Source organism: Littorina saxatilis, linkage group LG5 (assembly GCF_037325665.1).
Source record: "Littorina saxatilis isolate snail1 linkage group LG5, US_GU_Lsax_2.0, whole genome shotgun sequence".
Taxonomy (NCBI): Eukaryota; Metazoa; Mollusca; class Gastropoda; order Littorinimorpha; family Littorinidae; genus Littorina; species Littorina saxatilis.
In genome coordinates this window covers 28,517,301-28,530,473 of record NC_090249.1, presented here as the reverse complement: position 1 = coordinate 28,530,473, position 13,173 = coordinate 28,517,301, and the positions used below count along the sequence as shown (strand labels likewise).

General features: G+C 41.9%; 2 protein-coding genes and 1 long non-coding RNA gene across 5 annotated transcripts in view; all 3 read left to right on the top strand.

Annotated features, from left to right (window-relative positions):
• LOC138966786 (pre-mRNA-splicing factor 38A-like) overlaps window positions 1-13,173 on the top strand; it is a 325,120-nt gene that overhangs the window by 261,779 nt on the left and 50,168 nt on the right. The gene's annotated exons all lie outside the window — the stretch shown is intronic.
• LOC138966791 (uncharacterized) overlaps window positions 1-13,173 on the top strand; it is an 82,757-nt gene that overhangs the window by 19,856 nt on the left and 49,728 nt on the right. The window contains exon 1 of one of the 3 annotated variants that reach the window (XM_070339130.1): window positions 9,496-9,720. The exons of the other annotated variants lie outside the window; for them this stretch is intronic. The gene's annotated coding sequence lies outside the window, so the exon portion shown is untranslated. Of the gene's footprint in view, window positions 1-9,495; window positions 9,721-13,173 lie in introns of those variants that run through there. 3 annotated transcript variants of the gene reach the window in all.
• On the top strand, window positions 6,204-8,592 carry LOC138966771 (uncharacterized). The gene is made up of 2 exons (XR_011455759.1): window positions 6,204-7,368; window positions 7,766-8,592. It is a non-coding gene; the product is annotated as an uncharacterized lncRNA (long non-coding RNA).

Genomic DNA, 13,173 nt, shown 5'->3' with positions numbered 1-13,173 from the left:
GCAATAAAATGGGTATCTTTTACTCAAAGTTTCTCAACAGGGAGATCTTGCAGTGCATGTAACATTTCGTACTTTCGTACAGTATTCTTTGTTAGCTCATTTGTGGTCTTTTGCTCAAAGTTCTTCAACAGGGAGATCCAGCCCCATTGCATTTGACAATTTTCAATCTTTATTCGTCTGTTTATTTTTTGTTCGACTAATAACTTCATTGTTCTTCATTGCAAAACGTTGGGTGATCTTTTACTGCCTGCAGTGATGACCATATCACCAAGAAAATTACATGGTAATTTGCATCAAGATTGCAGTATATTTCAGCCGGCCAATGATTGACAGTGCACTGCATCAGATCTGCTCTCATTGCTTTACTTATCATTGCAAGGCTCAGAACAATTCATGGGAGCAGTGAGCTGTTTTATGCTATGACATAACTGAACCCAAGTGACCTGGATACCATTTTATTTTAAGGAACATCGCTTTGATGGTTTTATGTTATGTGCAGATTGCTCATTGTCATAATACATTAGTTGGGTGGCTGCTTCATCCGAGTCACCTTGTGTTACATGTTACTGTGATTATGTGTGGATTGGTGCTTCCTCCTTTTTAGTCACTTTTCTTCCACTGATGATACCGTGATTGAAGTTGCATTGCTGCTCCCACCTTTGATTCCCGTTTCAGTCGTTCATTTTTCTGTATATGAGTGGATTGGGGTAATTCAAATGACATAGTATACATTAATCAACATTAGACAATCAATGCCTTCAATACAGCAATTGCAGGCAGGATCAGGACATTTCCCATGGATGAATGCGTTCATATCATTGATTAAATTTGCGCATATTGCGCAAGTGAAACTTTACAACGAAGGGGTTATTTTTTCAGTCATTTGAATTTAACAAATATTTTGATAGCTGTTGTGCATGAACTTTAGTTCGTCCACGACCATTCTACAAAGTTTCGAGTCTATAGGTAAAATGGTCGGACATTTACCTTTTCTCCAAAACTGAGGTGTTATCAAATTACACCTCCGAAATTGTCAATGGCGCGGAAGCTTTCCTGAATAGGCATGGCCTTGAACCCAGCTCTAACTGCTTTCTTCAGGTCACCAATAATCTAGGGGATGAGGCGTGTGTTTGTGCATACTCTAAAAATACGACTATGGCTGCACCATTGGAACCCCTTTCATGACCGTGCCTAAACATGGCAAAATACGGTATAAAGGAGTTAGTTTGATTTTACGTTGGAACGTTCTTTTATGCGGAGTTCCATTCTACGTTTTCAAAGTCGCACACACAACTAATCCCCCCCCCCCCCCCCCCCCCCCATGTTCTACAACATGTTTTGGCCCTGTTGATCTCTGATCAACCCTTTTTTCTGGTTCATGGTCTTATCGCGTTACAACCAGTGCAGCCTATACTTTTGTATAAGTATAATGTCCCGTGTACGCGTTAAAGGGTCACGGGTTTCCTGTATTTTACCGGTTCAGTATATGTCATGCACACACACACACACACACACACACACACACACACACACAACAGAAAAACTGAAATAAATGGTTGTCTTCAAACCAGTCTCGGGAAGCTCTTTGGTCTCAGTCACCGGTTTTGAGTGATTGCATCTGACAGGTTTTTTTTTAACAACACAATGACAAAGCTGTAATTGTGTTATTTCAGCCTGTTTGACAGCGGCCTGTTTGCTGTAATAGTTTACCTTTGTATGTTGTTTTGCTTGAGTTTGCTTCCTGTTCATGTTGTTTTTGACCGTTTCATGTTTTCTTTTTGCCCTTGAGGAAATGCCGGTTTATGAAACTCTTAAAGCCCCAGTCTGCCTCAAATGATTTACAGAAAGATTAAAATCTTCTCAGTCATGAAAAAAGCAATTCTAACCTTGCATTAGCATTTAATAGCATTAAATGACACAGTTCGTTTGAATGGCTATTTAGCTTGCGTAAACCACACACCAGTTTTCGTGGTTTATCTAACCCCTGAGCCATCGTGAACCCGTGTGATCCATTTTCCTTTTTTTTCACAATAATTTAGTCGTCAGTTTGTGATTTCAATGCGACTCGCTGTATCTACAATAGCACGTTATTGTGTACCTCTGAATCTAAAACGCAACAAACGGCTGCGAGTCACACGAACTTATCGGCGGCGGTTAGCTTCAAAGAAGCCACCGCTATGCAGAAAATTCGTCTGCTTGGGCAAACACGACCTTGCGTGACCTGCTTCCGGGCTCCCTTTATTCAAACTTTCAAAACTTCGAATTGTACTGATCTTGTCTTGATGAAAAAAGAATTGTTTTATGATTTAAGAATGTTTGTGTAACAAGCTGTCAATTTATTATTTAGATTTTAAAAGTTAGGTCTAGCGCCAAAACGAGGCGTCCGATTTGTCTCATTGTTAATCCGGCTGGCCACGCAAAAATAAATTCTTTGAAAAATGCTCGCTCCGCTTTGCGGAGGGCACCTAGGATGTTCTCAAGCGGTGAGTGTTTAAACGAAAGGGTGTTTGTACTGTGTGTAAAAGCCTGACAGTGTCTGTAACCAGAAACTGATGGTTTACGTGAAGCTGAGTGTGCCTTTAAGCACAATCAATGAGTATTCTATTTTTCTCAGGCAAAACAGTCAGATTAATTCTCACAACAACATAATAATATCATTTGTATGCTGAACTGCGTCAACTGCAGAATATTACTGATGTACCAGTACTGATTTGCCGGTGTCAGTCGTTCGAGTGGGGATGCTTCATGATGCTTTGCCGCCAAGAGTCATTCTGATAATCATCGGTCCACGCTATCGCTCATGTCTCTCTGACAGGATGGATAATTGCTACGCTAAGAAGCGGAGCTAAAAGCCAAAATCTATCAAAACAAAAATACAGAGTTCTCTCCGGCCATATGTTTTTCGCTGATGTTTCTGATACTAAGACGAAAGACGAACGTGATTGTAGAATGGCCGACTTCGACAGTGATCTCCGTTCTGTTCTTCACAGTTATGATAAAAACAAAAAGGTCAAAACAAGTCAAAATTTGGAGACTGCTGTGGGAAGGAGACCGTGATATTGTTGCATCACTCCCAACTGGTTTCGAAAATAAATATCATCCGCTCCGCAGCCATTTTGTTATGATCACGTGACAAAGTTGATTATCACGTGACACTTTTGCCATATTTAGAGTTGTTTGCACAGTAAATACATCCGCGAAAGATAGCTCGCTTGAAACTGTCTTACATAGGAGGATAAGATAAGGAGGAGGATACAATTCCTTTGTAATTTAACAATTTTACAACACCATGAAAAATCATTATCGACAATCGCGAATCTGCTTATATCCATACCACATCACGAAAAGCTCTAAATATGTACAAACATCGATTTTCTCTCCAGAGAAGGAATACAAAGGCATCCTGTCAGGGATAAATGAGACCCGAAGGGAAGTAACTCATTTTTCCTGGCCAAGGGTGTTATGTATGAGTGACGTCTAAACGTTTAGGCGGCGTGCAAACAGCGAGTGCCGCCAACCGCGAGGTACACAGTATGCACGGGTGGCGACTACACGCTTGTACCACCGAAACTGGCGACTAAATTTAGACGTGCTCCGGAGGTCGTCTAAATGGTTTACACGCCGACTTCAGCGAACAGAATGGCCATTTTCATGGTTTTCCGCCATCAAAGTCGACGAATTTTGCGCCGTAATCGTTTTTAGACAGAACCCAATAGTTGGAAGTGCTGGACTAAAAAGATAATTTTTTTGCGAGATTCACTTCCCTTGTCATATTATTTTAGAACCAACACCGATAAGATTAGCGAAGACATCTTTGATTCGTTTCAGCGCAAAGTAGCACTGACCCATATTTCACTGCTCTCCGTCTCTGAATAGTCGAACTCCCGTGCGAGGAAGCGGGAGGATGTTATCGAATGACCCTAGCGCATGCGCAAAGGAAGGAATTCCTCGTTATAATAATAGATTGACTGGTGACCTTGCGTTACACGGCAACTTGAAAGTCGGCGGTCTGGTCGTCACCCGTGCATACGTATACCGACTGAGCGCCTGCGGTAGGTGGCGACTTTCAAGTCATGACTTCGCTGTGAAGTCGGCGTGTACTTTACACGGCACTCATGCATAACTCCCCAAGAGTGTGTTTGCTTGGGGTCACATGACACAGGCGCATGAAATGTTTCATTCGCAAAACAACCCTTTCTCGAAATGGCTTCTTAGATGATACTATACCCAAAGCTGAGAGATATGTGTTTATTCTTGAAGCTGTTTGTGAGCGATTAGCAAGTACGGGCCCGATGCGAAACCGACGACATGAAACAACACGCTAATGCTGGAGTAGTCAAGTCAAGTCAAGTCAATATTTATTTCAAAAAAACCCTAGGGTCAAAGTTCATGGATGTGAGGAGTTGTCTCACCCTCCCTCCCTCACACCATCCACCACTGTCTGACAAGAGGTGGAGGGTGCGGGGTGTTTGTGTGCACCGGCTTCACATTTATTGATTCCACCCGAAAGTGCACAGCTAGCAGCCCGCGCGCACACCCTTTCCCATTCACTCTCACACTACAGTGGAACCCCTGTTTAAACCCCTAGTTTGAATAATTCAGATATCCCACTGTAAGACCTTGCTTTTTACATTTAGTCAAGTTTTGACTAAATATTTTAACATCGAGGGGGAATCGAAACGAGGGTCGTGGTGTATGTGCGTGTGTGTGTGTGCGTGTGTGCGTGTGTGCGTGTGTGTGTGTAGAGCGATTCAGACTAAACTACTGGACCGATCTTTATGAAATTTGACATGAGAGTTCCTGGGTATGAAATCCCCGAACGTTTTTTTCATTTTTTTGATAAATGTCTTTGATGACGTCATATCCGGCTTTTCGTGAAAGTTGAGCCGGCACTGTCACGCCCTCATTTTTCAACCAAATTGGTTGAAATTTTGGTCAAGTAATCTTCGACGAAGCCCGGGGTTCGGTATTGCATTTCAGCTTGGTGGCTTAAAAATTAATTAATGACTTTGGTCATTAAAAATCTGAAAATTGTAAAAAAAAATAAAACTTTATAAAACGATCCAAATTTACGTTTATCTTATTCTCCATCATTTGGTGATTCCAAAAACATATAAATATGTTATATTCGGATTAAAAACAAGCTCTGAAAATTAAATATATAAAAATTATTATCAAAATTAAATTGTCCAAATCAATTTAAAAACACTTTCATCTTATTCCTTGTCGGTTCCTGATTCCAAAAACATATAGATATGATATGTTTGGATTAAAAACACGCTCAGAAAGTTAAAACAAAGAGAGGTACAGAAAAGCGTGCTATCCTTCTTAGCGCAACTACTACCCCGCTCTTCTTGTCAATTTCACTGCCTTTGCCATGAGCGGTGGACTGACGATGCTACGAGTATACGGTCTTGCTGAAAAATTACATTGCGTTCACTTTCATTCTGTGAGTTCCACAGCTACTTGACTAAATATTGTATTTTCGCCTTACGCGACTTGTTTACATTTAGTCAAGTTTTGACTAAATGTTTTAACATAGAGGGGGAATCGAAACGAGGGTCGTGGTGTATGTGTGTATGTGTGTGTGTGCGTGCGTGTAGAGCGATTCAGACCAAACTACTGGACCGATCTTTATGAAATTGTACATGAGAGTTTCTGGGATTGATATCCCCGAACGTTTTTTTCTTTTTTTTCGATAACTACCTTTGATGACGTCATATCCGGCTTTTTGTAAAAGTTGAGGCGGCACTGTCACACCCTCATTTTTCAATCAAATTGATTGAAATTTTGGCCAAGCAATCTTCGACGAAGGCCGGACTTCGGTATTGCATTTCAGCTTGGTGGCTTAAAAATTAATTAATGACTTTGGTCATTAAAAATCTGAAAATTGTAAAAAAAAAATTATTTTTTATAAAACGATTCAAATTTACGTTTATCTTATTTTCCATCATTTGCTGATTCCAAAAACATATAAATATGTTATATTTGGATTGAAAACAAGCTCTGAAAATTAAATATATAAAAATTATTATCAAAATTAAATTTTCGAAATCAATTTAAAAACACTTTCATCTTATTCCTTGTCGGTTCCTGATTCCAAAAACATATAGATATGATATGTTTGGATTAAAAACACGCTCAGAAAGTTAAAACAAAGAGAGGTACAGAAAAGCGTGCTATCCTTCTTAGCGCAACTACTACCCCAATAAACATGCCAGAACTGGGCCACTGCTGGCTTTTTGCTGGCAAGTTTGGTAAAGCTGGCCATAAAAAAACCAACACTGGGCCAATTATGGTTTGCCAACAAAGGCCCAGTTATGGCTTGCCATCACTGGCCCATCTCTGGCATTCCAGTAATATTGTCGGCCAGTAAAATGCCTTAATTGGCCCACTGTTGGCACGCCATTGATGGCCCAGTGCTTGTTTGCCAGCATTGGGCCATAGGTGGCGATTTGCTGGCAATTATAGGTGGGTTTTTGCTGGCACGCCAGCAGTGGGCCAATGCTGGATAATTGCTGGCAAGAAGATCTGCGACAGCACAGCGGTATGACTTTCTCACTTGGAGTGACGTAATGTACAAACAAATGTCGAAATATCTTGACGTCACTCGTGATGATGACGCATTGTCAACTAAATCCGGCCCGCGGTGGTTCTGCAGATGTCCGGTTATTTGTTTTGCATTCAACTTCAAGGAATTTCCAAAGCACCTTCTTCGATTTCAGTACGCGTCCGATCTCCTCCGGCTAGAAGCAAGCGTGGTGAGTTTCACAAACAGTTGTGGGTGAGCAGGTCGTCGCAACGGCGTTAGATCTAGTATCTTCTTGTTCTTTTCCTCCGTTGTCGGTCTTTTTTTCAACTTTCTTCTGCTGGACGTTTGAGTCAGTTCGCAAAATATAATAGACTTTAAGAAGTCGTCCTCTCTGTAAGAAAGAATCTGCGCGCGCACGCGCGTGTGTGTGTGTGTGTGTGTGTGTGTGTGTGTGTGTGTGTGTGTGTGTGTGTGTGTGCGCCCGCGCGCGCGGTTGTGTGTGTGTGTGTGTGTGTGTGTGTGCGCCCGCGCGCGCGGTTGTGTGTGTGTGTGTGTGTGTGTGTGTGTGTGTGTGTGTGTGCCTTTTTCCTTTCTTTGTGTGATTGAGTTTGTTTTGTCTCTGTCAAAAGAAAAGCACCATAGGCATTACCATAAGCTTACTTGTAACCAAACAAATTGCATCTTGTGAATGTTGACATTGAGTATGTGTCTATTCACTCCAGGACAAAGATTTGTGCAAGTGTCTGACTGCCCAACTGGATAAGATGCAGCTCGCCTGGGTCTCAGTTCCTGAGAGAAACGCAAGAGAGCTGTCCGAGACAACGTAAGCTTCGCAGGTTAGATCAAAATACATATTCCTGTTGACCCCTTACTTCTGCTTGGCATTTTAGTCAGTTCAGAAAATATGTATAGGTTACAACAAGTCGTCCTCTCTGTGAGAATGCCTCTGTGTGTGTATGTGTGTATGTGTGTGTGTGTGTGTGTGTGTGCGCGTGTGTGTGTGCGCGTGTGTGTGTGTGAGCGCGCGCGCGTGCGTGCGTGCGTGTGCTGTTTGCTTGCATGCCTGCGTGTATGCTTGCGTTTGTTTGGTTGTTTGGTTGTGTGTGTGTGTGTGTGTGTGTGTGTGTGTGTGTGTGTGTGTGTGTGTGTGTGTGTGTGTGTGTGTGTGTGTGTGTGTGTGATATGGAATAATGAATTAAAACCAACAAAACTCGTTTGCTTTCATGTTTCAAGAGGTGAACGGCAGGAGGACTTGAGAGTTTCAATGGCTTACCGTAGGCTACGACGTCAGGACAAAGAAAAGAAGCGTTATCTCAACGTTGCGGATGCAAACAGAGAAATGACAGAATCAAGACAATCCTACGGAGGTTTACTGGGAAGTGAACAAGAAACATTCCTGCCTTTGGTCATCATGTCTCGAGTGTGAAATTTAGAACGCTGTACAAATAAAATAAAACAGTGAGCAACTGAAAACAAAGCGTACGTTTCTGTAATGTTTCGGTAATGAGTCGTTGCTGTTTGGAAGCTTTACATTTGTTTTGTTTTTAATATATATTACTGTATTGTTGTTGTGCCCGCTATAACTGCGTTGATGACGATATTCTGTCAAAACCACTGCCTTTACTTGCCAGATAAGTTACACGACAAATGTGATTAGCATTTCAATTGCATTTTACTGATGAATTTGATAATTACGCATATGCATATTGCTAATGTACAGCTTGACAGCATTGCCCTTTGCTTTATTTGCGCACGTCTTGCCGCCAGCATGGGTTGAAAAGTCCATTGATGTGCTGTGTTTTGTTATTGTTATTACATTCACAGTAAAAAATGACAAAACAAAGCATATTTATAGACTTCTAACAACCATCTATGGGCTAACAAGACTGTGCAGATCGAGTACATGAATAGAGCCGTCATTCTATCCGAATCAGTGGTATTGGTATATTTCCTGCAACTTATTGGCATTTTGCTGGCAATGGTAAAGACAGAAATATGGCATTTTGCCGGGCCAGTTGTGGCCCGGTAATTTCAGCAGGTAAAGGGCCATTAACGGAAAATATATGGAAAAAAGTTTTTTTTTATATGGAACTAAAAACCTGCAAAATGCTGGCAAAATGCTGGCGAAATGCTGGCAAAATGCTGGGTTTTTGATGGCAAGCCATCAATAAGCCATCAAATAAATGATGGGTTTTTGCTGGCAAAATTCTGGCAAAATGATGGCAAAATGATGGCAAGCCATCAAAAAGCCATCAAATAAATGATGGGTTTTTGCTGGCAAAATTCTGGCAAAATGATGGCAAAATGATGGCAAGCCATCAAAAAGCCATCAAATAAATGATGGGTTTTTGCTGGCAAATTGCTGGAAAAATGATGGCAAGCCATCAAAAAGCCAGCAAATAAATGATGGGTTTTTGCTGGCAAAGTGCTGGCTTGCCAGTGATGGCCCATCAATTTGCCAATGTGCATACGGGTAATATGCCAGCATTGGGCCATAGGTGGGCCTTTGATGGCAGTAGTTCTGGCAACTGGCATTGCCATCAAAACGCCAGCAGTGGCCCAGTTCTGGCATGTTTATTGGGTACCCCGCTCTTCTTGTCAATTTCACTTTGCTGCGTTGCATTGCGTTCAGTTTCATTCTATGAGTTCGACAGCTACTTGACTAAATGTTGTATTTTCGCCTTACGCGACTTGTTTACATTTTCTGTCCATTTACCTCCAATTTAAGACATAAGACTCCCGCCGTTGTAAGACCTCAATTTCGCAGATTTCTGTGGGTCTTATAAACTAAGGTGGGGGGGGGGGGGGGGTTCAGCTGTACTCAACAGCGTGTGGAAAAGACATGAATCCTTTCTCTCAGTGGTGTTTCCCTGTTTGACTGAAGACCGCTGTTTCCTGTCTCTCCGACACGCTGCTTGTGTCAATCTGCTTGTAGGCCCCTATTGAGGTCTAACGAAAGCCGCGGGCGCCGCCGCGATCATTGCGCAGACGACACTTCTAGACCGCCAATATTGTTTGTGCGCATCACGTCTCCACATAAATTGGCCGGAAACGAAGCAATTGGGAAACCTGGATTGCATTCGATTCTCTGCCTGTGTTGAAACCGTGCTGTGCGTAGTAGACGCCTGGCACGTCAAATTTGTGAACCTGTTGTCCTCCGTCGAACTAGAAGAGAGGAAAAGATCAAGGTTTGTTTTTCTCAGCGTTGTTGACAAATGTCAGTTTGTGATCTTTGGACTGACTGGATTGGTGTGAAACAGTTTGAATCAGTTGTGGATTTCGTGTCGCTTCATTTTGTAATGTAAAATCCTTTGTGGATAACAAAATGTTGAATTGATTGTGTCAAGCGAAACATGTTGTGAGTAAAGTGTCTGGTCTTCAAGGAAATTGTGCAAGTTAATTTTCAAAGAGAGCCTGGGCGTACCATTCAGTGCCTGTGTAACGCATTCAGCTTTCCACCGGCAGCTAAGTTTCTGATTCGGCCTCGTTGATCTTGTTTTAACTCCACACTGAAAAGCCCCCCTCCCTTCCATAATACTGATGATCGACCTAACACATTCAAAACAAAATTTAAACTTAGACATTTGCTTCATGCTAAAATCCTTCCCTTCTCATTCAAAGGACGTAACCACTCGGTGCACGTTTTTGAAGAAATCGAGTTTTGTCCGGGGTGAAATGTATTGAATTTCACCCCCAATTTCCTTCACGTGCAGGAACACGTGACGTGTTTTTCATTCTCAAATAAGTGTACTTCTTTAATTTTTTTTACTAGGAAACAACATTTCAGTCTTGAGTATATATCGAATCAGAAAGCTGAACGCGTTACACCCGGGACATGTCAGTGGTGTATGTGGTGCGTTTACTTCTGTCCGCGCCAGCGGGAAATATGCCTGCACTCAGGAAATAGTGGAAGGCGTTCATGAACGTTACTCTTACATGGTTAAAGGAACGTTTAAAATCAACTTACCCTTAATATTGCGATATTAAGGTTTTAATCAACTGAAACATCTCAAACATGTCTGAAACCAAGACGACGCTGGTTGCAATTAGTATGACGGCTTACTAGTGCCAAAACCTGGGGTTACCCATTATCTCGTGATCCGTCGCGATATAACCTTGAATGGTTGAAAACGACGTTAAACACCAAATAAAGAAAGAAAGAAAGAAAGATTATCTCGTGATAATTACTAATTAACGCTGTCAGTTACTGTTTTCACTCGTCAGTTACTCATTTTCACGGGATAATTATAGTAATTTTCACGGGAAAATGACTAATTTTTAGTTTTGGCACTAGCAATCCGTCAGGAAGTGAGCCAAAACTAAAAATTAGTAATTAACAGGTGAAAGTTAGTAATTTTCCCGGGAAAATTAGTAATTAACACGTGAAAATGATAATTATCAAGGGAAAATGACTAATTTTCCCTTGATAATTACAATTATGAGGTTTTGGCACTAGTAAGCCCTATGACGGCTAATTACTAGTGCCAAAACCTGGGGTTACCCATTATCACGTGATAATTACTAATTAACGCTTAACGTTTTCACCTGTTAGTTACTCATTTTCACGGGAAAATTACTAATTTTTAGTTTTGGCACTAGCAATCCGTCAGGAAGTGAGCCAAAACTAAAAATTAGTAATTAACAGGTGAAAGTTAGTAATTATTCCGGGAAAATTAGTAAATGGTAATTATAAGAATAAGAATACTTTATTATCTCATAGAGAAATTCAGGGGTGGTACATAACAATAATACAAACAAGATATTGATTTTACATAAAACATATAGCACTATATAACATGGACATCTTTAAAGCACTGCGCTTACATATTCTCGCACACCTACGTGTATAACGAACTATGGCTAAACATCATTGCAAAATATCATAACATACAATATATCGCAGGAAATATACGGTTGTACATAAAACCAATACATACATGTACATTACTACTGATTGCACTGGCAGAAGAGGGGCTGAGTCGGGTATGTGGATGTGTTTACATGTTGCTAAGGGTGATGGATTTGGGGATGAAGCTGTTTTGCAGCCTGAGTGTCCTAGCTTTGTGCGTGCGAAGTCTACGGCCAGAGGGAAGGAGTTCATAGAGTTGGGCTAGGACATGGGACCTATCTGAAGCTATCCGCCTACTCTTTCTCACCACACGCTTTTCATACAGGGACTCCACACTTGCTTGCTGCCTGCCAATCACCTTGCTACTGACATTCACCATTCGCACTAAGACATTCCTGTTCTTCACACTCAGACCTCCATACCAGGACACAAAACCAAAAGTGATGACAGACTCGATGAAAGAGCGGTAGAAAGTTTGAAGGATAGAAGAGTTCACATTCAACTTCCTAAGTTTCTGAAGGCAGTAGATGCGTGACTGACATTTTTTGTGTATGAGGGTGGTGTTTGCATTGAAGGACAGCTTATCATCGATAACTGTGCCAAGATACTTATATTCAGTCACACGCTCAACAGTCACACCATCAATCATCAGGTCAGGGACAGGGGCAGGGTTTCTTCTAAAGTCTATCAGAAGTTCTTTGGTCTTTGTCACATTTAGGTCTAAAAAGTTGTCTTTACACCAGGCGTTGAAACGTTCTACTTCTGCAAAGTAAGTTGCGTCACTATTGGAGAGATCTTCTAGCGCTGTATCATCTGAATATTTGATAAGAAGGGTGGAGTCAATGCCACTGCAGTCGTTAGTGTAGAGTGTGAAATTACTAATTTTCCCTTGATAATTACAATTATGAGGTTTTGGCACTAGTAAGCCGTCATAAATTAGAACCTTTCTACTCTCTGCAAGCAAAAAATTTCCTAATTCAAGCGCACTAGCATGCCTAGTTTATTGTTAGAGAATCTAGCATGAGAGAGAGATAGAGGGGGGGGGGGGGCGAGAAGGGAAGGAGAGAGACTCAGAGGGGTGGGGGGGGGGGGGGGGGGGCGAGAAATAAGGATCCAAGCTGAGAGACAGCCCGGAGATAATGTGTCACAGTGTGCCGTGTCAGTGTGTGTGTGTGTGTGTGTTACTATATGTGTGTTTGTGTTCCACGCGGATGTGTGAGTGTGTGTCACTGTGCACGGTGTACGTACGTGCGCGCGCGCGCGCGCGTGTGTGTGTGTGTCACTGTGACTGTGTGTGTGGTGTGCGTGTGTGTGTGGTGTGCGTACGTGCGTGTGTGTGTGTGCGTATGTGTAGGCCTATTTCTCAATACTTATAGGTGTGTGAGTGCGTGATCTCGATCTGAAGCGGCGTGTAAAACAATGACGTGCCCAACTCGGCCCAAACAGTGTCAGTATAGATGTGCCAGTGTTTGCTTGGGTTTGTCATCCCAGTCTGTACACAACACAACACAACACCCAGCACAAACGAACGGTCACTCAGAGCGTAGGTATCAGACACACGTACTTCCACGCCGTGGATCGTGTAACTCTGCATTTGCGCCACCGCAACTTTTTATCGCTTCACGCCGACGAAGAGGCAAGCTGCAAGGTAGGTCTCTCACAGAAAATGAAAATGTGTAGGACTTTCAGGCATCATCTAGATTCTTCATTAGTACATTTTAAAGAAGTATATACTCAAGGTCTAAGGTACGTGCTTTTTTAGTCGAAATGTCAGGTTTCGGCAGTTCTGAAG